The sequence below is a fragment of the Lepidothrix coronata genome, unplaced genomic scaffold (genome assembly GCF_001604755.1).
Source record: "Lepidothrix coronata isolate B3197 unplaced genomic scaffold, Lepidothrix_coronata-1.0 Scaffold72, whole genome shotgun sequence".
Lineage (NCBI taxonomy): Eukaryota > Metazoa > Chordata > Aves > Passeriformes > Pipridae > Lepidothrix > Lepidothrix coronata.
The window spans coordinates 1415733-1439315 of NW_016690252.1; the positions used below are offsets into that span (position 1 = coordinate 1415733).

The 23583-nt window shown below is 41.7% G+C and overlaps 1 protein-coding gene across 2 annotated transcripts in view; it reads right to left on the bottom strand.

The window, feature by feature from the left end:
* The window catches only part of DNAI1 (dynein axonemal intermediate chain 1), a 140499-nt gene that overhangs the window by 77315 nt on the left and 39601 nt on the right, over positions 1 to 23583 (bottom strand). The window lies entirely within an intron of this gene.

The following is a 23583-nucleotide window of genomic DNA, read 5'->3' on the forward strand; positions in this document are numbered from 1 at the left end:
GAGACATATGTGGTTTTCCTCGATTTCCTCCAAAATGCTTAGTGGCTGAACTGGTATGCTCAACACATCAGTATCCTCAATTTAGAAAGTATAATGCTTAGGATAAATCCTGCATTCACATAATAAATCTCAGTGTGGGGATCCTCCACGGTCATGAGTTAAAGCAGGTATTTTTACTACACAAGAAGCCAGTGCTCCAGTTTCTTGCATGATGAACTGGCAAATTACCTTCTCTTTGGAGGATTTAAAACCCAAAACACTGCAGCCTTATATCTTCGATCCTGTGATACACGGCTTTCTATAAATCAAGTCTGCCAGCTGTCTTGCTGATATCACTTGGAACAAGATATCACCATGCTAAAAAGAGCTACTGCTGCCTAAAATCAGTCCTGTCTCTTCCAGTAGTCTATCTGATTAAAAAAAAAGAAAAAGGAAAAGAAAAAGACGGAGAGATACATTTGTGAACAGCTGATTGTTTCTGACCATCACAGCTACACAAGCATATCTACTCTCCTTTCCCAGATATGCTCTGTTTTGATGAGCTGGCTGGTTGGGGCTCTATCCTTTAGGCTTGAATTTCTTGGAAGCCAAGCTGGTTGTGCTCTACATTTGGTTAGACAATCTCCTCTGGGGAGGAGAGATTAGCTTCAAAGACAAAAATTTTGGTAGCCTCAGCTACTTATTTGTCTTTCAGATATTTAGAGGACAAAAAAGATCAGCAAACTTCTCCAAGCAAATTGAAGGTCTACAAAACCCTGAGCACAATCTAAAATATTCCTGTGCTTCCATCTCCATGGCATAGACTTAGCAAGTCACAAATTAGTGACTTTTCGATACTTTTTTTTTTTCTATCATTGAGCAAACCCTGTGTGCAGGGCACTGAGCACCAGCTAATCTAACCTGCTGTGAAACAACCTGGGTGAGCTTGCACTGCTCTTTCACTTGCAAGACTCTCTCCTAATTTAAAGGCTTATTTAAATAGCTCTGCCAACTCCACACTTTGCTGCAGTCGCAGAATTGGTGTGCTGCAAGAAAGGAAACAGCTGGCACTTCAAGCTTAACTGTATGCCAATAGTTCCGAAAAATCAAGGAAAGAACAAATCTTTCCAAGCGCCCAGAGAGTTTGGGCATGTGCTGAATGTGGTTTCAAAGGCTCTTGAGGAGTAAAGTAATAACTGGAAGTTTTATAGCACTTCAGAGTGCTTTAAGCCTGTATATGCAGCACTTTTTTTTACAGAATGAGAAAAGGCAGTGGAGGGGACTGCCAAAGACACCACAGCAAGCTAAAATAACAGGGAACAGAGCTGGGACTTCACAGCTCAAGAAGACCCCATCGCAGGATTCCTGATAAATTTAAACCAGTATCACTGGTGCTCATTCTGTTCCTATCACCTAAAATGCCCAGAAGTTCTCAAGTATCCTGTTGTGTTGATATATCCCAGATCACTATGGATCGGGCTGTAAACCATACTGTGGGCAGGAAAAAGACTTCCATTGAACTTTCAAAACAGTCCCTTCCCAGAAAAGAAAATGTTTTGAGAATTCACTGCTTCATAGCTCAAGGCCAGAAGGCGTGGCCTCCTCTGCTTCACAGCTCAAAAATGTTACTGGCATATCCTGTTTTGAGCCTGATAACTTGATTTTGGCAAGTATATGCATATTTCATTTGAAGATCTCAAAAGACAGAGAAGCCACTGTTTCATTTTGCAGTTTGTTTCAACATTTGATCACTCTGAGTGATTTAAAAAGTGCACATAATTCCTTATTTGACCTACTTGGCTTTTCACTGCTAATTCTCACTATGCTTACCTTGACTGAATAAAAGACTTCTTTCATATCTGGTATTTCTCTTCATTAAGATACCTTAAAACTGAACACTAGTTACCTTTCAGCATACTTTTCATAACCATCACACCCTGAACTCAAAAATCCCATTTATTTTCACCAGCACTGCATAGAGAGGGCTGCTCAGCAAAAAGCGAGAAACCAACGCGAGCTTTGCCACACCAGCCAAAGGCACTGTCTTCCCATCTGCAAAGAGAAAGCCACTTCTCAAAATGATGTGGAGAAGAGTAGAGTATTAAGAAACTTTCCAGAGATTTGTGAAGGATATCACATGACTAGAACTTATGCTAGGGCCAGACAAAAATCATTTCCAGTCCAAATTTCAATGGAATGTTGTCCTCTCTCCACTTTTAGGGCATCCTCTCCAACTGTTTAATCAACTTGAGACGCTTTCAGAACTATCTACATTTTTCTGCACACTTTGAAAAATGTTGGCTCTGGAACCAAATGTAATATTCCAGTATCGGTCTCACTAATGCTCAAATCATATCTCTACTGCTACTCAGGATTCCCTGTTTGCACACCAGAATCATGTTCAGCCTCCTTGCCAAGACATCACACTGAGAACTCAAATTTCTTACTTGTTCACAAAAGTGAGAGGTTTTTCTCTTTTTTTCTTTTTTTCTTTTATTTTTTTTAGAGATGCTGCCTTCCAAAACACAGCACTCTTCCTTGTCTAGAGAGGTATAATGTTATATTTGGCTGCATTAAAATGCATTTGGTTTGAATAATTCCAGCTTACCACAAGATTAATCACTCTGTACGACAGCTCTGTTCCCAGCATGATTTACAACTTCACCTGCCTTTTCATCAGTCACACATTTCATCTGCTGTGAGTTTACATTCCCATCCAGAGGACCAAGGAAAACAATGCCTAGCTCCAGGGCCACTACACACCCCAACAGCACCCCTTCTGAGACACTATCTCAGATGATAATTCCAACAGCATTTATTTTCTTACATTTGTCAGTGGAAGTTGAACCCCCCCCCGTCAAGACCACTTTGCACTGGCCTGAACTGTGAGAGCACAGGCACTTCCTACCCCAAGGAAATATGTACCATCCAGTTAGCAGTGTTGATACCGCAAGATCTGCAAAGGCTGAGCAAGTCCACCAGTGCAGAGGAGGCAAATCATAGATCATTTTGGCTTATAGCTGATTCAGATGCTTGAATGCCAAATTTAACATTCTGTTTGACACCTTTCACCAGCTGCTTGACTAATTCCTGCTACTCCTGATCCAGTTAATATTTTTAGCTGGGACTTCTAGGAAGCACAGAACTTGCAGTTTGGATAGCAGAGGTACAAAACTAGAATTTCTAAGTCTTTTGGACTTTTTAGAGAAGACAAAATTGTCAGATGGCAAGGCGAGCTGTAATTTATACATGTCCTGAGGCTGCGTCACAGTCCTAATAACTGCTGTGGGCTCCACACATGTCAGAGGCAAGACACAAATCTCAGAAGCACAGATGGATAGATATAAACAGCTTTTAAGGAAACGAGCTGTCAGGTATGTTTGCATCTTACTCTAAATTACAGTCTGGCAAAGTAATACAAGAGAAACCACAGTCAACTGAGGGCAACAAAAGTTAGTATTTAGGAAACACCTAGAACCACGTGCTGTTTGTCAGTGCCTGCAAGAGCAGAGGCTTAGAAGCAAAGAAGAACGAGGGAGAATGGGATGAAAATATGTAGCACCTTCCTGAAAAGAGCAGGAGGATCTGGCTTCCAGCTCAGCTCCCCCTTGGTTTAGATAAAGATGAGAAGATCAGCACTGCAAAAAGAGTTTGCAATGCTCTAGGTAAAACCAGAGTTTTCTCATTCTGATCAGAAAGGGTTTTGCATTATGAGACTAGCCCTCACTAGAATTATTTTTTAAATTTTCTTCTTTAAATAAGATATTCAAAAGGGCATGGTCTTACAATGTAAATAGTAATGGTGTAACTGCCTGTATGTTATGAATGTAAACTTCAGGTGGAGAGAGGAGATTCTGCCCTTCTATTCTGGTGAGATCCCACCTGCAGTGCTGTGTCGAGCTCTGGGGTCCTCAGCACAGGAAGGACATCAACCTGCTGGAATGAGTCCAGAGGAGGCCACAAAGATAATCAGAAGAATGGAGCATCTCTCCTACAAGGAAAGGCTGAGAGAGTTGGGATTGTTCAGCCGGGAGAAGTGAAGGCTCTGGGAAGACCTAACTGCGGCCTTCCAGTACCTTAAGAGAAACTACAAGGAAGAACATGAGAGACTTTTTACAAGGGTGTGCAGTGACAGGACAAGCGGGAATGGATTCAAACTGAAAGAGTGTAGGTTGAGATAAGACATTAGGAAGAAATTCTTTACTGTGTGGGTAGTGAGGCCCTGGCGCAGGTTGCCCAGAGAAGTTGTAGATGTCCCATCCCTGTAAGTGCTCAAGGCCAGGTTGGATGGGGCTCTGATCAACCTAGTCTAGAGGAAGTTGTTCCTATCCTTGGCAGGGGTGTTGGAACAAGACAATCTTTAAGGTCTCTTACAGCCAAAACCATTCTATGATTTATCTTGTATGATAAAGGCACAAGACAAGCAATGAGGAGATTTGTATACCAGACCCTGCTTTGTCATGACCAGCCACTGTGTTCTCAGTCCTTTCTTCTCCATATTTCTCACTCTTTTGTATTTCATATCCTCTATTCCGAGGGTATACATCACTGATGAGTGAGGAAAAGGGTGTCTGATGCGAGTTATAAAAGTTCTGTATATGAATAATGTCAAAAGCAACACTCCTTGTTGTTTTTGGGAATGCATTTCTGTTTTGACCCTCAGCTAGACAGACTAATAATCTCACATAACTCACTCCTGTAGCTCCTCAGAAACCAGGGAGCAAAGGACACTTCCCAGCTCAAACACCCAGGAGGAAGCACTTGTCCCCACAGAGCACTCCAAACCTGGGAAGCTGGACAAGCGCTAATCCTCCCATTACACCCTGGGCAGCAGTTGGCTCAATCAGCTAAATTTTTGCTCCTGCCTTTCTTGTCTTCATTGACAAGAAAGCTCCAATTTTGATATTATTTCACTACATAATACTTCCCCTATCCCTCTCTTAACAAACTGGCATACTTGAGAGCATTCACAACGAACTAAACATTTAAGAGTGCCATCAAGTGGCCGAGTGTGGGCTTCCAGGTGGCACGCATCGTTTAGCAATGCCCAGGATCATTCCACAAATGGACATCTACAAATTGCTGCCCTTGGATAGTCACAGCAGCCTGCAAACAAGCCAGGTTGCCAGCATCTCAGTATTCCTGAGCAATGAGGCAGATGCACACTGCAGGAGATGCTTATGTATTCCGTAACTAAAGGACAGGGAAGTTTATGAATGTGCTATGGCCTCTTGGAAGCAGACAGATGATGCTTGATGAGATGGACATGTACAGCTCGGACCATGGAGGAGACAATGAGAAATGATACAGCAGCTTTGAGAACATTTTTGAAGACATTTGGCAGAAGACTCATATTTGATAGAGGAGCAAGGAAGAAGCAAAGTCACACACACAGGCCACCCTGAAGTCAATTTTGCACAGGTATCCACCATGAAAATTAACAGCAGCCATTACAGCTCCGACACCTGCCCCTAACCCATTTGCAGCAGTGGTTAACTTCAAATGTTATGGGAAGTGTATAAAAACAGGGCATAAGACCACTGATATTTCTTCTAGAGGACTGCCTAGGCCACTGATAATTTGTGGTTAAGCATCTCCCAGGTCCCTAATGGACCTCTTCCCATTTCTCTGTGCAGTCAGCTAGTGAACATTAAATTTATAAAGTATTTTTCAGCATTCTTCTTTGTATATTCCTCAAGACTCTGGGATGCATCTCATGGAGTCACATAGACTTACGTACATTCAGGTTCCCCAGGTGGTCATGAACTTGATCTTCTCTTACAGTGGGAGGCACTTTGCTCCCCCAGTCCCCATCCTGCTGTCCATACACTTGAGAAGTGAGGGAAGAGAAGTTGCCATTGAAGGCTGAGGTATACAGCAATCTTTTTGCTTCAGCCTTCTCCTCATCCATTGATACCAGTTTTACAACATTGTTTATCAGGGGTTGCACAGTCTTTGACCCTCCTTTTCTGGTTAACACACCTGTAGAAGCTCTTCCTTGTTATCCTTTGCACCCCTTGCCAGGTTCAGTTCCAGCTTCGCCTTGGCCTTCCTCACCCCCAGGAAGCCTGAATAACACCCATTCACAGTGTGTACTGCAATAAAGCAATAGCTTTCAGTCCTTTGATCAAATAATAAGGTCAGGGGGGAAAAGGCAGTTATGGTAAAAGGAGAGAGAATCCTTCAGAGTGAAACTTCCAAACAGCAACTAGCTGTTACTAGGGAATGGAACTGGTCCAAAAGGCTCACATAAAGTACTAAGTACCCATGCAAACTGTGGGCCAAATTTTGGCTCATATGTGATGGATAAAAGATGAAAAAGAAAGAAAATAATCACAGAATCACAGGATAGCTGAGAATGGAAGGCACCTCTGGAGAACATCAAGTCCAATCCCCCTTGCCTAAAGCAGGTTCAGTGAGAGCATGATGCCCAAGACTGTGCTGTCAGGTTTTTAATATCTCCAAGGGCATAGCCCCATGGCTGCTCAAACCTGTGGAAATACTGTTCCATTGCTCAACCACCCTCACTGTAAAGAAGTTCTGTCTTACTTTAAAGGAACTTTTATCTATCTCACCTCACATCCATTGTCTTTTGCTTTTCACTTGATACCACTGAGGAGAATCTGTCTCTGCTTTTGTCATTCCCCTCCATCAGGTATTTATCTACAAAAGAAGAAATTCCACCTCTCTCTAGTGACAGCCAACTTCACAGGTTCCCAGCTCTGATAAGCCGAATCAGACTCAAGCCAATGCATGGATTTGCTATGGGAGTTAAAGGGCAGTTTATCTCTCCATTATCTCCTGTCTCAACCAGCCAGGCTGCTGTTGGGCAATCAGTCTTCCCTCCAGCATCTCTGCAGCAGAGGAAGAAGCCTGGGACTGCATAGCATCTAGAAAGGATGTTCTGCTCCAGAGCATCAATCTCCTGTCACTTGTGAGCCAAGGTGGGTATCAGTATCAGCATCTTGAGTGATGGCTTCTCTTTTAAGAACTCACCAAAAATAAAAGAGCTGATACAACTGTCCCTCTATGAAGATCTCTTATGCAGTGGTAGAAAACACTTCACCAGGCACCACTTGATGGGAGAAGCTGGAGAATGCCAACGAATCCCAGCCAGCTCTCTCATGCCTGGAGGAATCTGATAGGAATAACTCAGGACAGAATGAGTTTGCAATAGCTCTTGGAGCAATACCTGCTCCCTTTCTTTTACTGCAGGTGACTCTTTTTCCAACAGCAGCAATTTGCTAAATTTCACCAATGTTCTAAATCCAGCATGATAATGTTGAAAAATTAAGGATGTCTAGATTGTCTAGTCCTACAAACAGAGTGAGCCTCAAATTCTTCACACAGGAAGTTGTATTCTCCTTATCTTATAGCCAGGAAAACAGAAGTGAAAAGGATCAAACAACTCAAAGCTACTTAACTGATTCACCACTTTGATCCCTCACTTACAGAGTTAAGCATCCCTGCATACATTTTTCCTACCTTCTCTAGCTGACTTCATCTCACAATATCCTAAAACTCACTTTTATCCTCTCTCCCATATACTACAGCAAAGCGATATCCACATGAACCAAACATGCAAAATAATTAAAAAAAAAACCAAACCACACAAAATGTCCAGTTTTTCATACTGTTCTGATGTTAAAATTTAAAAAAACCTGCAAATTGGATCTGCACTTATTTTTCAATGGCCAGAATTTTCCAAATATTCCTGAAAGAATCTTAACCTGAAGTGATCTATCATATGACTCGGTGGAGGTTAGCATCCAGATATTTCTGGGTATATTCTGCAGTTTGGCAGCCTAGCAAATATTACCAAGCATGAAGTGGAGAATTGAAAACCATGATTGAGTTCCCTACGCAGGGATCAGTAGAAGAAAACGTTACACTGTAGAATACGTGGGTTTCCTTTGCACCAGCGAGAAACCAAAGGTAAGCTTAGAATACTCTTAATGTCTCACAAGTTTCAACTAATGAAAACATTAAATTAGATAGATTTCCCTCAGGTTTTTACTAATGCATTCTGTTGAAAAATGATTCTCACTCATCTCCAGAACAAAAGACAGAAAAGTCTTTGAAGAAAAAGTCTTTAATGGGGCCTTTTACAATTTCTTTGTAGCGTTCTGCCCTAGGAATAATGACAAGCTATCTAACTTCAGGAACTTATAAAGTAACTTACATATTGCTAGAATTAATGATGGAATGTGTTCAATGCAGATTTGTAAATTCTAAGGCCAAAGAAGATAGTTGTGATGAATAAATCCTTTATTTGTTCCTATGCTTAATTACTTCCACCATTAAAAATTCAATTTATTTCCAACTTTCTGAGATCCCTGAATTCTACTTCCAGTTGCTAGATTATGTCCTAGATGAAAAAGTAAGATGAAAGAGTTTTGTTCTGTAAGATATCTCCTTCCTTTCCCTTCAAGTAACTAATGGACAGTAATCAAATCACTATTTAATCTTCTCCTTAATAAGCCAAGCTGAACTGTTTAAGAATTTCACTGTAAGGTAATGTTTTCAAACATAAGTTATATTGTGGCTCATCTCTGAACATTTTTCAATTTTAACATCCACTTTGAAGACTGAACTATTAATAACTGGATACAACATTTCAGTGAAGCATCATACACAGAAGCAGCACCTTCTCCCTCCTCCTACTCTCTAATAGGTGAATGCATCCAGCATCCCATGCCAGACCTCCTTAAACACCTTTCCGCAACCACTCTTCCAGATTTAGCTGGAAGTTTTCTTTCTCAGAGTGTACCAAGATAGGAGAATATTTTCAAGTCCAGTTTCATGGCTGACACAAAACAATCCAACCATGGGCGGCTGATAAAAATGCTGATTTCTCTTTCCCTCTGCTGTTTTTTCTTCCCTGCTCTGTGTTCTCACCCCAGTGATCCTGTGCTTGCTGACCTGGCTGAAAAAAACAGTCACTTTAAATGACATTGCCATCTTAGGATACTGATGGTGACATTACACGAATCAAACTATTTAGCAATTCCTAAAAAAAGTTTAAGGAGGACCAGGTCTCTAAAGCCACTGGTGACCTAGCTCTCTGAGTGGATGCCAGTCAGCAAAGACAGCTGAGTTAGCTAGCTTCCTGCTCTTTGCTTGGGATACTTGGGAAAAGTCAGGGACTCTCCAGAACAGAATCACAGTGTGATGGCACAAGCCTGGAGAAGCAGCACTCCAGGTTGAATAACCTATTTGAAAAAAATGCCTCTAGAGTCACTGTCTGGAATAGAGCCTTCTATTTCTAGGCCCACTCAGTGTGTGTATGGCCAGTCTTTGCAAGCGAAGATTTGGGAAAGGTCTTTACCCTTTGAGCCTGCGCAATGGATTTTTTAGGTGAGACCCAGTGTGCGCTGAACTGAGCCCACTCTACAGGACATGAAATGAACACTGATCTGGGTATTTGCTGTCTTCTGTGAGTGCCTTACCTGTTTTATTTATCATTAAGAAGGAAAGCAGCACTGCCTAACCTCATCTGGGAAGACACAGACTCTCAAGGCAGAAAAGAACTCAGACATGACAGCAACGAAGACCATGTAAGTAACTAAAACAGGCAGGCAGAGATCCTGCCCACTCTGCAATCTCAGGTCACCCTGAAGGAGCTGTCACATCCTCTGGCTCTGAAGTCAGTCTAAACAACAAACAGATAACTGCAGCTTCAGGATAGAAGGGAAGGGCAACTAGAAATTAGCTCTTCTGGGAGAAATGCAATACAGGTTACCTTACCCACAAGTATTTCTACCTTTACCCTTCTTGCAAGCTATGTTTGGCCCAGGGAAGGGTTGGATCTTCTCATTCATTTCCTTATATTTTGTAATAGCTAGATGCCACAGCTGTAGCAGAAAGGGCTTCAAATGAACAGTAGAAAGCTGACCTCTGGTGTTGGGAACAGGGATACTGATAGAAGACAGCAAGAAAGGTAAGCTCCTGTGCTCCAGAGCACTGCTTCACAGTCTCTGTAACTCTCCAATAAGATTCATTCACTAACATTGCTTCTGACAAATAAATAAAAACAGCTGATGAATGAAAGCAACATGTAGCAACAGGCTACAGTGTTTGGCAGGAGTATTGCTGTTTTCATTTTTGTGATTTCATATCAGTTCTTTCTCCACAAAGTATCTAATCAACTGATGCTGTACAGCAGAAAATTAATGGTTTCCTTCAGAGAGCCGCCTCATGGTGCCAGAGAGTACGATGGGATTGTTTGTAAATATTTTATTAGAAAAAGCAAGTAAAATTGGTATGAACACATGCAAGAATTAGTACTGTGCCACTATCCAATAGGGATATTTACGGTACAGAGGGGATGCCAGCCAACATTAACACATGCGGTACTATACCAAACGCCTTCACCGGTCACTCTGCCCATACAAAGTCAGCATTCCCAGAGATCCAATCTGTAGACATCTGATTGACAGGAGCTATCACAGTTTCCAGGGGATACACTGGGTATTCTCTTCTGCTCCATCTTTACACAACACACAAAAGGGAGAATGCTGGAGCATCCTCAGAGTTTTTGTGCAAGTCCTCAGCCCTCTCTTTGCCAGTCAAAACAGGGGACAGCACTTGAAGTAGGAAAGAGCTCTGCTTCCTTGGTACTCAGTGTCCTTCAAAAATGCCCAACAAGGACCAAAATATAAGACCTGTCATTAACCCATGGATGGTCCTCTGTGGATGTTTTCATGCAATAGAACCCTATTTTGAAGAGGTGTTCCCTTGCAAGAGTCTCTCTCCAAAAAGAGGGACACCAGTAAGGCATAGCCTATGCTGAGCTTCAAGGTCCTCTGCATGCACATCCACACAAGGAACTAAAATATCCCTGCAGCACCATCATTGGAAAGGGGATTCTTCTCCAGGAAGGATGTGTCCTTTCTTGCCCACCTGACTGAAGTGGGAAATCCCTCATCTGGCTTCCAGCCCAAGTTCTGTCCCTTTACTTGCAAATTTCAGTTTTGGAGATTTAGCAAACCCTCCAGAAAGGGGTGTCAGGTGCACTTGTGCAGGATTTCTCCAGCAAGTGAGTCTGACAATGCTGAGACAAGCTGCTTAAGAGGAGATAAGAGCCCCATCCTCTTGGGATTTAAGACACTGGTCTTAAAAATGCCACACATTTTTCAGAAGCTGTAAGGCAGAATTAAGTCTCTTCTGATACAGAGAATTAGAGGCCCATTCCAGCATGACTTTATATAATTCTTTAAATTTGTACTTGTTGTATGAAACCAAACCTGCAACAGCCAAAGATCAAAATCAAATGCATGAGCTAATTAAAAGTTTCTTTCGACAAACAAGGAAAAACATTATGTTGTAATTCAGAAGACAGACATCATCAAATACCTTCCCAGTGAAAACAGTGGACTGATTCTAAACTTGTTTATGTGAACAGAAATTAGATATAACTTCATAGCCAGACACCCTGGTAAATCTGAGCATGAAATCAGAATACAGCCTGGCAGCATTTTAATTGCCCGACTGATCTGTCCTACCCAACACTGAAAATACCAGTAAGATGTGGTAATCATCCCAACTGGCACAAAGCTTTCATTGCCCAGGTATCTCAGTCATTACACGTGGTTTTCAGAATTCCTGACATGCAGCTGTTTGCCCAAACTGACAATTTATTTTTCCACTTCATCTGGAAGTCACAATCTGCCCTTTCTCTTAACTAATTCTGCAGTTATGTGAATAAATGTGCTAAATAAAAGACAAAATGCATGATTAATAGTGCAAATAGCATTCAGTGGGGCTTGGAGAAAGTTTACGATTCAAGAAATCATAGAATTCAAATTGGGAAAACAATAGCTTGTAAAAATGTGAATCAGCTGGTGGTCAGCACAGAACACAATGCCAACTGACTGTCATTTGTCAATTAATTAAGATTTCCTTTTGGTGGCACCTACCTTGAAAGTTCAATAGAATTAATTTATACACTGTAGCACAACTCAAGAAACAAAATTGCAGTCTTAGTATTCAGGCTGGGACTACGTGTTGTCAGCTGTAATACCATATGCAAGAAATGATAAGAATTTGTTTCAAAGAGGAAAAGGAAATTGCAATTTTCAGAGCATGCTGTGAAGTCTGGAAGGATTAGAGGCTGTCAGAGATCCTGCAGTACAAGAGGCATACAAGAAGAAGCCTTTTAAGCATGGGTGATCCCACTGGAGCTTGAGGTTTGGTTGAAAATCTTGAAAACCCGTTTGCAAATCTGAAAATGTATTCCAAACTTGCCTTTGCAAAACTTAATTTGTTTTTCTCAGTGGGAATGCAGATTTGGAAAATTACATTAAAAATCATAAATAGCTCAGCCACAACAACAATTTAATCTAATTACAAACCAACTAAAGGGCTTTAAAGGAAGCAAATGAGCAAGGAGCATCAAACTAGCAAAGCTGGAGCAGACCCGTGAATTACCAGGGATTTCCTATTATATTCCAGGGATCAGGGAGGACTTGCAAGCTGGTCTCTCAAGATACATGAAATGCAGAAGTTGCAAGTCACAAGATTTGCATAAACACAAACACATCAGGATTTTTTTTCTAAGTCCATTTATTTGGGAAGGACTGCCTCTATCTTCATGAGGGGACACTGCTCAGAGAGTTGTACAAGGCAACCTATACGAGCCACAATGGGGCAGCCACTTTCCTGAAAATAGGAGTGCTGCAAGAACAGGAAGGTTTTTTTGAAGCCTCAGCTTTATTATTTAAACACAAGATCTGCTTCTGCTCTGTTTCAGAACAAAACACTGCTAACCCTCGTGGCCATAAAGGTTGGTTTTAAAACACTAAAAAGGAAGCACAGAGGGCAAGTAAAAAGAAGTCAAATCTTTTAATTTGTAATAATCTGATGACGCCTTGCAGCCTTTTAATGATTGGACTTGGCAATACTATGCCACACCCAGGGAAAAATTTCCTAACTTCCAAATGAAATTTAACTATTTCCTGAAATATGAACTCTCAATGCTTATTAGTATTACCTAGTTAGAGTTCTTGTTTTCTCGACTTCCATACATCAAAAAACTCTCTGCTGAGACAACATAAATCCTTCTGTTGCATCCCAAACAATTTTAAACATATTACTTTTATCATAGACAAAAATATATGTATTTCATCACTCCCTGTGTCCTTAAATTCTGTCTCACAGACTGCTTTAGTAATCTAGCTTATTTTGCTTTAAGGGCATCTGTCAAAAGAAACAATTATTAGCTAATATACTTTTTAAGTTGTTACATACAAATGCAGAGATATTTTGCCTATAGTGGTTTGTAACAAAAATTATTTACATACATTGCCTTGCTTTTCAGAGTGGCTATAGAATGCAGTGTAGCAAGGGGCAGATCAAGTAATAGAGACAAGTTACACAGAGGAAATTTTGCATGCTTTATGATACATGTTCTTATTGAAAGTTTTTTGTACTATAACATGATTCTGAGGTTTAACTGACAGTGATGCTGCTCAAGCTGATTCATATAGCAGTGCTGTACAACTTACGTTCTCTATATAGATCCCTCTACAGTGCCCAGTACTACTAAGTTAAGAAATAAAGCAAATTAAGTAGAAGTTGAGCTAATACCTAGCCCATCTGGCCAGTGTGGTACTGACACTGCTAGTAATGTCTGTACAGAATGTTTGATAATAAGCTCTGCAAACGTCACATATAGTGATTTATCTTTTCCACATCTAGATAGATAATTTCATCTCAGTGCACAGACACAGAAGTATTGTAGCAATATAAGGTAATGTAACCCAAACAAGCTGATTGGAGTGGTACATTTGAGGGTATGTTAGCATTACATCTGAAAGACATAAAAATTTATTTCAAGCTGGTATATCCAATACATCTCAGCCACATGGCCACATGCACATTAAAAATTCCTGCAGCAAATTCCACATTGCAGGATAGAAACTATGATGTTTTCTATAGCAACACCCTCAACACACAAAACCACAGAATCACAAAACGGGTCAGGTTGGAAGGCACTACAGTGGCTCGTCTGGTCCAACCTCTCTGTTCAAGTAGGGTCATCCCAGAGCACATGGCACAGGATTGCAGCCAACTGTTCTTAGGTATCCCCAGTGAGGGAGACTCCACACCTTCTCTGGGACAGAGTTGGTCACCTGTTCAGGAAAGAAGCTCTTCCTCACGTTCAGGTGGAACTTCCTGTGCATCAGTTCCTGCCCATTGCCTCATGTCCTATTGCTCAGCACCACCAAGCAGAGCCCAGCTCTGTCCTCTGACACCTCCCTTCAGATACTTACAGACATGAATGATGTCCCCTCTCAGTCATCTCTGCTCCAGGATGAACACGTCCAACTCTCTAATCCTTTCCTCATCAGAGGGATGCTCTAGTCCCTTAATTCTCTTCATAGCCCTCTGCTGGGTCTGCTCCAGGAGCTCCATGTCTTTCTTGTGCTGAGGAGCCCAGAACTGGACAGAACACTCCAGATGTGACCTGATGAGGTCAGCCCAAGTAGATGGGTAGGATCACCTCCTGCAACCTGCTGGCAATGCTCTTCCTAATGCACCCCAGGATACCATTGCCCTCCTGGGCCACCAGGGCACACTGCTGGCTCAGGGACAACTTGTAGTACACCAGGACCCCCAGCTCCTTCTCTGCTGAGCCACCTCCCAGCAGGTTGGCCCCCAGCCTCTGCATGGCCTTATTCCTCTCCAAGTGCAGGACCTGCACTTGCCTTTGCTGAAATTCATATGGTTCCTCTCTGTCCCTCTCTCTACCCTATTCGGGTCCTTCTGAAGGGCTGCACAGTTCCCTGGAGTATTGGCCGCTCCTCCCAGCTTTGTGTCATCACCAAACTTGCTGAGGAGGCCTCTGCACCTTCCTCCAAGTCAGTGATGAATAACATAAACAGTCTACCAATTATGACCCTCTAGGATCTGCTGTTCAGACAGTTCTCAATCCACCTCATTGTCCTCTCATCCAGCCCACACTTCCTGAGTTTGCCTATGAGCATGTTGCGAGAGACAGTGTCAAAAGCCTTGTTGAAGTCAAGGTAGACAATATCCACTGCTCTCCCCTCATCCATCCAGGTAGCTGTTTCATCATAGAAGGCAATCAGGTTGGTCAAACATGATGACCCTTTAGTGAATCCATGCTGACTACTCCTGATCATCCTCTTGTCATCCATGTGGATAGAGATGGCCTCCAGATTGAGGCACTCCATCACCTTTCTGGGGACTGAGGGGACTATTGACCAGCCAATAGTTCCCTGGCTCCTCCATCTTGCCCTTTCTGAAAACTGAGATGATATTTGCTTTCTTCCAGTCCTCAGGCACCCCTCCTGGCTGCCACGACCTTCAAAGATGATCATGAGCAGTCTCACTATGGTGTCTGCCAGTTCCCTCAGCAGTTTTGGATGCATCCCGTCAGGGCCCATGGATCTATGGAGGTCAAGTTTGCCTAAGCGTTCTCTGACCCAATCCTCCTTGACCAAAGGAACACTTCTTTACCCTGGTCTTCTGGGTCAGAGATTCCTGAGGGCTGGTCTTGTCAGTGAAGAGCAGTGCAAAGAGGGCATTCAGTAACTCTTCTTTCCCTGCATCCTCTCTTACAAGGGTCCCCCCTCCATCTAGTAATGAGCCCACATCATCCTTTGTTTTACTTTTGCTATTGATGTAGTTGAAGAAGACTTTTTGTTGTCCTTGACATCCTTGGCTAGATTTAATTCCAGATGGTCCTTGGCCTTCCTTATCTCATTTCTACTTACTCTGATAATGTCTCTATATTCGTTCCAAGTGGCCAGACCCTGCTCCCATCTCCTGTGTGTTTCCTGCTTACATAGGAGTAATGACAAGAGTCTTGAGTAATGACAGGTCTCTTGCCCCCTTTGCCTGATTTCTTGCTCATAAGGGTACATTGTTCTTAAGCCTGGAAGAAGCAATCCTTGAATATCAACCAACTCTCTCAGAACCCTCTACCCTGTAAAGCCAGTTTCCATGGGATTCTTCAAAGAAGATCCCTGAAATCCCCATCTTTTACTCCAAGGGAACTGCTTGCCAAATTACAGCCTCCACACAGGGATTCACCACTGAATTACCTCCTTAGCTTAAAAGACTCTGAATGCAACTGAAAAATGCCAATCACCCAATTGTATCTAAGCCTCCAACAGTAAACTTTTAAAAAACCATAACAGAATTCTGTACAAATTAGTTGTAGGATCGTTGTGTTTTTCAACAGCAACACTTCACCACTGAGGCTGCATTCCTGCAGTCACAACAGATTAACAATAGCTCTATCTTCTTAACAAGGATTTAAAAACTTTTGAGCTTTAATAGCTGATTAACCACATGAAAGTATGCATTAGCTAATAAATAAGCCTTACAGAGTCAGTGGTGTTCCTTATCTGTGTGGCTGATTTCACAACCGCATCAGCCACATCTCAGAAACAGAGGAAGTGGAAAAACATCTCAAGGTCACTGGATCCAGAGCCTGCCCCTAGGACGCAACCAGAGCAAATCCACAGCATACCAAATTCTCCCTTAAACTAATACACGTGCCTGCACAAGCCTTACACAGCTCTTATGCCTCCTGGCATTCATCAGCTCTGATACACTTACAGAGCACTATGGAGGCCAAACAAATCAATTCATTTAGTCTTCCTTTGCAGGGACACTCTGGAATTCCTCTGAAGAAAGCGACAAATAAATCTGGACCATTGTAAGGTGAAAGGAATTTTAAAAACACCTATCCTTTATGAATCTACCCTTGTTACCGAACCTCATCCTCAAAGCCTACCACAAAAAGAGTTAAATCAAGGCTGGATTGCTACTATTATCTCTCAGACAGAAGTCAAAGCACTCAGATTAGGAAATCTGCTTTGTACCCTGTATCAAGGTTTTAACTATGAAACATAAAGCAAACAGAAGAAAACCAAGCCCTTTAAAGTACAAGGTAAAATGGAAAAATAATTAAGTATCTGGCATGAGTAAATATACTACAGCTAAGTAATGCTGGCTTGTGTTTTATCCAGATTTTACTCTGCTATTTATCGACCTAAACATTGGGTAATTGGGGAAACAGGATGTGTGTCAGCGTTGGTTGCAGGAATCACTGGCTGCTCCCTAAACAATGGGGAGCTGATATTCCAGCACAATAACACAGCTAGTGGTACAAGGGCTCAGGGGGCAGCCAGGGCTCATCCCACTGCTCTTGAGAAGAGATGCTGGTGAAGAAGGTCAGGGCCACCAGAGCCTTAGGGTGTGGCAAATTTTTTACTACTTAGACTAGAGTGTGAGAAGTAGAGCTGATTTCAGGAATCAAACTCTTTTGTTACGGAAAAGTCGAGTTATGGTGATAATGTAACCATAGTATTTGGAGAGAATGCAAAATACAAAACCAAACAGTGTTTACCTCATAGAACACAGGCATAAGAACATCTGTATGTCAGAAAATGAATCTTCAAAATAGAGCAAAAATTTATGCTCTGTTTTAGGGGTCTCTCAGTATGGACTGGCTAGAAAGACTTTTAGCAGATTTTCATCACCAGACCACTGCCTTGACATTGATGACAAAGCAAGTTAACCTACCTATGCTTGGTTTCTGTTGTGCAAATGCTAAAAAAAGAATTCCCACAGTAACTCAAATGTAGCTATTTCCAGGGACAAAGCTGAGAAAAGGAAGGTGTCAGACTAGTTTTATCGAACAGGTAAGACTATGGCACAGAAATGTTTAGTCTCCTGAGGACAAAAGTGCACTAATCAAACCAACTGGGCTGCACAGAGAGGTAAGTGGATGGAAGTTAATGGCCTGCAATGCATTGGAGACACAACAGGATGGCTGAGCAACTCCTTTGATGCCCAGGCTCCAGAAAACTGTTAATATTTTTTTTTTCCCCAAACGTATCAACAGAGCTCTTTACTATTTCATGCTTAACAAAATGCTACAGCAAAAGATGATGTTGTGAGTTGATGGAAAATTACATGAATTAAAAGGTTAAGCCTGGGAAAAACTAGTCAAAGCTTACAGAATTTATACTGAAAATCAGTAATTAAGTCTCCAACTGAAATTAATCTGTCTTATGATTCACTTAATTTATTACACTTACTAGGTTATATTCACTAACAGAGTTGACAGTATAATAGGTCCTGTCAGTTTTACACTCCTTGTATATGTAGTAAGAGATATTTGGTATCTGGAAAACAGATTTTAAAGTGTGATTTTCAGTGTAATTGTGTTTAATTGACCACAATGAGTTATCTCAATATACCGGATGTATGATGGCTTAAATTTCTAACACTGATTCCAGTGGGGAGGTTTTTCAAAGACTGTCAGACCATGAAGGAGGATATAGATGTTTTTGCAAATGAACTTTAAAAGCCTCCAACATGAGACAGAGCAGAAAGAAGACCTAAAAATGTTAGAAGAATAAATAAATCAGACTCCTGAAGAATGTAAAATACCAAGAATACAAGATTTTTCTACATTAAATCTTGCTTTAAATGAAGAAATCATGTTTGGAACTAAACAAAACTTAAGAAACAAATATCGTGTCTTTAAAATTTTTACATTTTAAAATTTCCAGAAGGTGGTAATTTACCACATGCCAAAATTAATTGGTCTCAATTGCCCATCTGCTATTAAAAGCCACACATTGTCTGGCCTGATTCATGTAGCTCCAGCTTTTCTTTGATCTTGTTACATCATTTGTCTGGCAGATTAAAGATCCCTTTGTTACATGATCTGCTTTCCCAGTACAGGGAGTTAACAGACCACAATCCAACTACCTAATAAGCTTTTCTTTGACAAGCTGAACAAACTAAATTCCTTAAATTTGCTTCCCAGGTCAGTCATCCTGCTCTTACATCGTTCTTACATTCTTTTTTGAACTCTTCGCAGTTTGTCACCCTTCCCCTTGGCACATCACCAGTGATGATCATGCCTTTCCAGGGCAGTCATTTCAGCACTAAATTAAAAACTGCTTTAAAAAGTTCTTTTGGCCTCTCAGTTCCTTTGCAGCCCTCCTTCTCTACAGAGCCAAGGAACTCTGGTCCAGTCCAGTACTGAGTTTTCTTTACAAGACTTTTTTTAAATCATTCCTCCCCAAAATGGGGCTTTCCCTTGAACGGCTGCATGGCTTCAGTTTCTTTTCAAATTCTTCTCTGTAACACATCTGTAGAATGATGCCTTCTGCTCTGCTACAAAGGGATCTAAATTGCTCTTTGATCTAATTGTTCCATTTCTTGTCACCTCCCAGATATTTGCCTCATCAAAACATTTTATCAGAACTGATTTCATGGATATAATAATAGATTAGCATTAGACCTAGTTATTAATGACTTTTGATATGCTTGCCTCAAAGGAATCTGATTGCTACATTTTATTTCCTATTTTATTCCCCAGCAGCCTCTTTTAATTAATACAGTGTAGTAATGGAAAATTCCTTACAGCTATTAAAAAATCACATAGCACAAACAGCACTCAAATTAGTACAGAGCAAGTCCAAGTCCTCCAGGGTGTTCCATTTTGATTGTGGAGATACTCAGCGCTCATAAAAATGTTCTACAGCAATTCACAAATAAGACATATTCCCATTAGATTCTCCTCTGTGCTTATTCTGTTGATGCTTGTTTTCTGTATTGTAACATCCCCTTACAGTAATAATTTAAATTTTAAAATATAATCAATTAAAATCACTGGCAACTAAGCAATCGTTATGTTTTACTTCTGTGATTGCCTTCTTTTTTTTCCTCAACATTATTTCAATACTGATATCTAAGTATCACTAACTCCTGTACCAACTACCATTATAACTGGCATCACCAGCATTCATAAAAGGTGACAGTCTTTCAATTTACAGTACAAATATCAAAATGTCAATAAAAAATACATTCACACTAAAAGGAAACAGTCAGCCACCATGCTGGTACAATGCAGTTCTCAAACCTCTTACCAAAACATGAGAGTGAGCCTCGTGCATCTTTTACCATTGAAGATGTGTTTAATTTAATCAACTTGCATGCTGGGCACATGACTCTGAATGGACATGGAGATATTTTCCCAAAGCTGGGATCTATCACAGCATTTTAGTGCTTTATAAAAATGTATGCCAAACAGCAAGCTGAACCCAGACTGCAATATGAACTTCTCTTTGAGGTGTGTGGGCCACATTAATCTCTATCAGCCTTTTGTAGTATTTGACCCAGAAAACTTCAATAGCTTCAGTGTGAGGTCAGAAAAGGCTGGAACTTGCTGCTGGACTTGGTCCACCACACAGCCCATTACGCAACTGGGGACCTGTCAGACCCCTCCTCTCCAGAGCAATTCCCTCACATGAACTGCATGTGCACATAGCCTTATACAAGACAAGGAATTTCATCTAAGCAATACAAAATGCTTTTACACTGTCTGACAAGGTCTTCAATCTCTATTCCCAATATAAAAATAAACTCATGTAGGTTAGAGAAAGATTAGCAGGGATTTCTGCTCCCAGAAGTCTTCTCTGCCTGTTCTGGGAACATAATTTAAATACATAAACATCTCAGAAGAGACTTTCTGTGATCTGGTTCAAAGATCTGAATTTTTTATGCAGTATTCAATCCACTTAGGGCTTTTACTTAAAGCTCTTTGGTCACTCATCAGAAAATACCAAATTTAACAGCAGCTTGTTATGTAAATCCATTCCAGACTATCTTCCTGCATCACAACCTCTAAATCTACCGCTGCAGAGTAGAAAATTACCCACAAACAAACACCTGGCACATTTTGTAACACTGAATCTCCTTAAGCCTGCAGTCTATACTGTTAAATCAAAGTTTTCAGTCTTTTAAGGTTCTCCTTCTCAAATGTACACTTCCGTCCTTGTTGCAAGGATTGCTTGTCATCTATAAGGGCTATGCTGTCAACAGTGACAGGAATTATAGTGCTTGCAATCATCATTAGGTGGACTAAGCTTAGACCTCAAAGCCACGCTTTAAATAAAGTATTATCTTGCATGGAGATGGACTAATAACTCCCCAAAATTATTTTCAGCTCTATTTTTTGTGACTTTCTAATGTGTCTATGAGTTTCAGAGAGCTGAGCTCCCTAAATATACTTCTGTACAAAATGTCCAGCATACAGACAGATAATTACATCATACAATGGGTGAACAGCTGGCTGATGGGTAGAGCACCAAGGGTTGTAGTGAATGGGGTCACTCAGGCTGGCAACCTGCCACTAGTGGAGTTCTGCAGGGCTCCATCTTAAGCCCAGTTCTCTTCAATGTCTTCAAAACTAGCTTGGACACAGGACTGGAAGGTACACAGAGCAAGTTTGCCCAGAATACTAACTGGGAGGAGCTGATGTCTCTCCTGAAGGCAGGGAGGCCCTGTAGAGAGACTTTGAAAAATTACAGGGCTGAGCAACCACCAACCATACGCAGTTTCACAAGGTCAACTGCTGGATTCTGCACCTGGGATGGGGCAACTCCAGATGTTCATACAGACTGGGGAATGAGATGCTGGAAAGCAGTGCTGTGGAGAGGGACCTGGGGGTCCTGGTTGACAGCAAGTTGACTCTGAGTCAGCAGTGCCCTGGCAGCCAGGAGGGCCAACTGTGTCCTGGCGGGCATCAGGCAAAGCATCGCCAGCTGGGTGAGGAGGGGATTGTCCTGCTCTGCTCTGCCCTGGGGTGGCCTCACCTTGAATATTGCGGCAGTTTTGGGCACTGCAATGTAAGAAACATATTGAGCTATTCGAGAGCATCCAAAGGAGGGTAATGAAGATGGTCTAGAGGGGACGCTGTATGAGGAGTAGCTGAGGTCACTTGGTTTGTTCAGTCTGTAGAAGAGAAGACTGAGGGGAGACCTCACTGCAGTTACAACTTGAGGCAAAGAGGAGGGATAGGCACTGATCTCTTCTCTGTGGTGATCAGTGGTAGGACCTGAGCAAATGGCTTGAAAGTGTGTCAGGGGAGGTTTAGGTTGGATATTAGGAAAAGGTTCCTCACCCAGAGGATGGTTGGACACCAGAATAGGCTCCCCAGGGAGGTGGTCACAGCACCAAGCCTGACAGAGTTCAAGAAGCGTTTGGACAATGCTCTCAGGCATATGGTGTGATTTGTGATTGTTGGGGTGTCCTGTGTAGGGCCAGGAGTTGGACTTCTATGATCCTTGTGGGTTGCTTCCAACTCAGGACATTCTCTGATTCTATGATTCTAAATTGTTACTTCCATAATTTGACTGAGGTGTCATAGAAAACTTGAAGGATTTATTTACATTTCAAGAGCAGCTAACGAGTAGTTAACATGAAATACTGATCACAGGCCTTATCTGTGTGCAGTGAGACTCTTTCATTGTGAGGACCCCAGTCCTGTTGAGTTATCTCACTTTGGATCCCTAGGCCTAAGGAGAGGGTAAATGTCTTGTCAAAACTGCCATCCCTCCTGTGAGGATGACTGATGAAATAACTGTGCTAATAAAAACATAAATGTATTCATTCAGCATTCAGTTAAGTACATAATAAGATTTCATTTTAAAACTTAGATGACATGGAATTAGCAGATCACATACTAGCTGATTAAAACCTGTTTTGCTGCCAGAGCCTAAACTTCATCTGTTTAGAGCACTAGTATGTGTGATCCCTTGGGAAAATGGTCTTGGAGCTAAAGGAGCAAATGAGAGTTGGGGGACATTTTAAAGACACTTTTCTTAGGGCTCAAGAGCTCTCAATCCTGATGTTCAAGAAACTGAGCAGGGGAGGCAGGAGGCCAGCTTGGCTAAGTCAGGACCTCTTAGCCAAACTAAAACACAAACCCAAAATACACAGGCAGTGGAGGCAGGGATGTACATTTCAGTGAGATTACAGGGAGATTGCAAGGAGGGGATCAGGAAGGCCAAGGCACAGCTGGTGCTGAATGTGGTTAGTGATATAACAAATAACAAGAAGGGTTTCTTTGAGTACATAGGACAACAAAGGAAAGAAGCTTGTAGCCCCCCGATGAGTAAAATGGGAAACCTGGCTACAGCTGACTGGGAAAAACTGAGGTAATAAACAACTTTTTTGCTTTGGTCTTCACCAGCAAGTGCTTTAGCCATGCCATCTAATTCACAGAATCCAAAGACAGGTATTTGTAGAAGGAAATACTGCCCATAATAGGAGAAGATCAGGTTTGAGACCATCTAAGAAGCCTGAAGGTGCAGAAGCCCATGGGACATGAAGAGATGCATTCATTCAGTACAAACTAAAGTCCAAGGCAGCAAAATGGTACCACCATCGGCATTGCTGATGTGTTTGTCTCCATGCCTTTAGCAGCAGAGTGCAGGCCACTGATCCAGACTCATACAGACTGCACTGGAAAAGGGTGAGAGTCCAGAACACTTGCAGTACATTGATGACAACATTGTGTGGGGCAATACAGCACAGAAAGTTTTTAAGAAAGGAGAGAAGATAGAATCCAGATGCCCCAGAAGGCTGGATTTGCCATAAAGCAAAGTAAGGTCAAGGGACATGCCCTGGAAATTCGGTTTTTACAAGTAAAATGGCAAGGTGGACGTCATCAGATTCCAATAGACGTGATCAACAAAATAGCAGCTATGTCCCCACCAACCAGCAAGAGGGAAACGCAGGCTTTCCTACGTGCTGTGGATTTTTGGA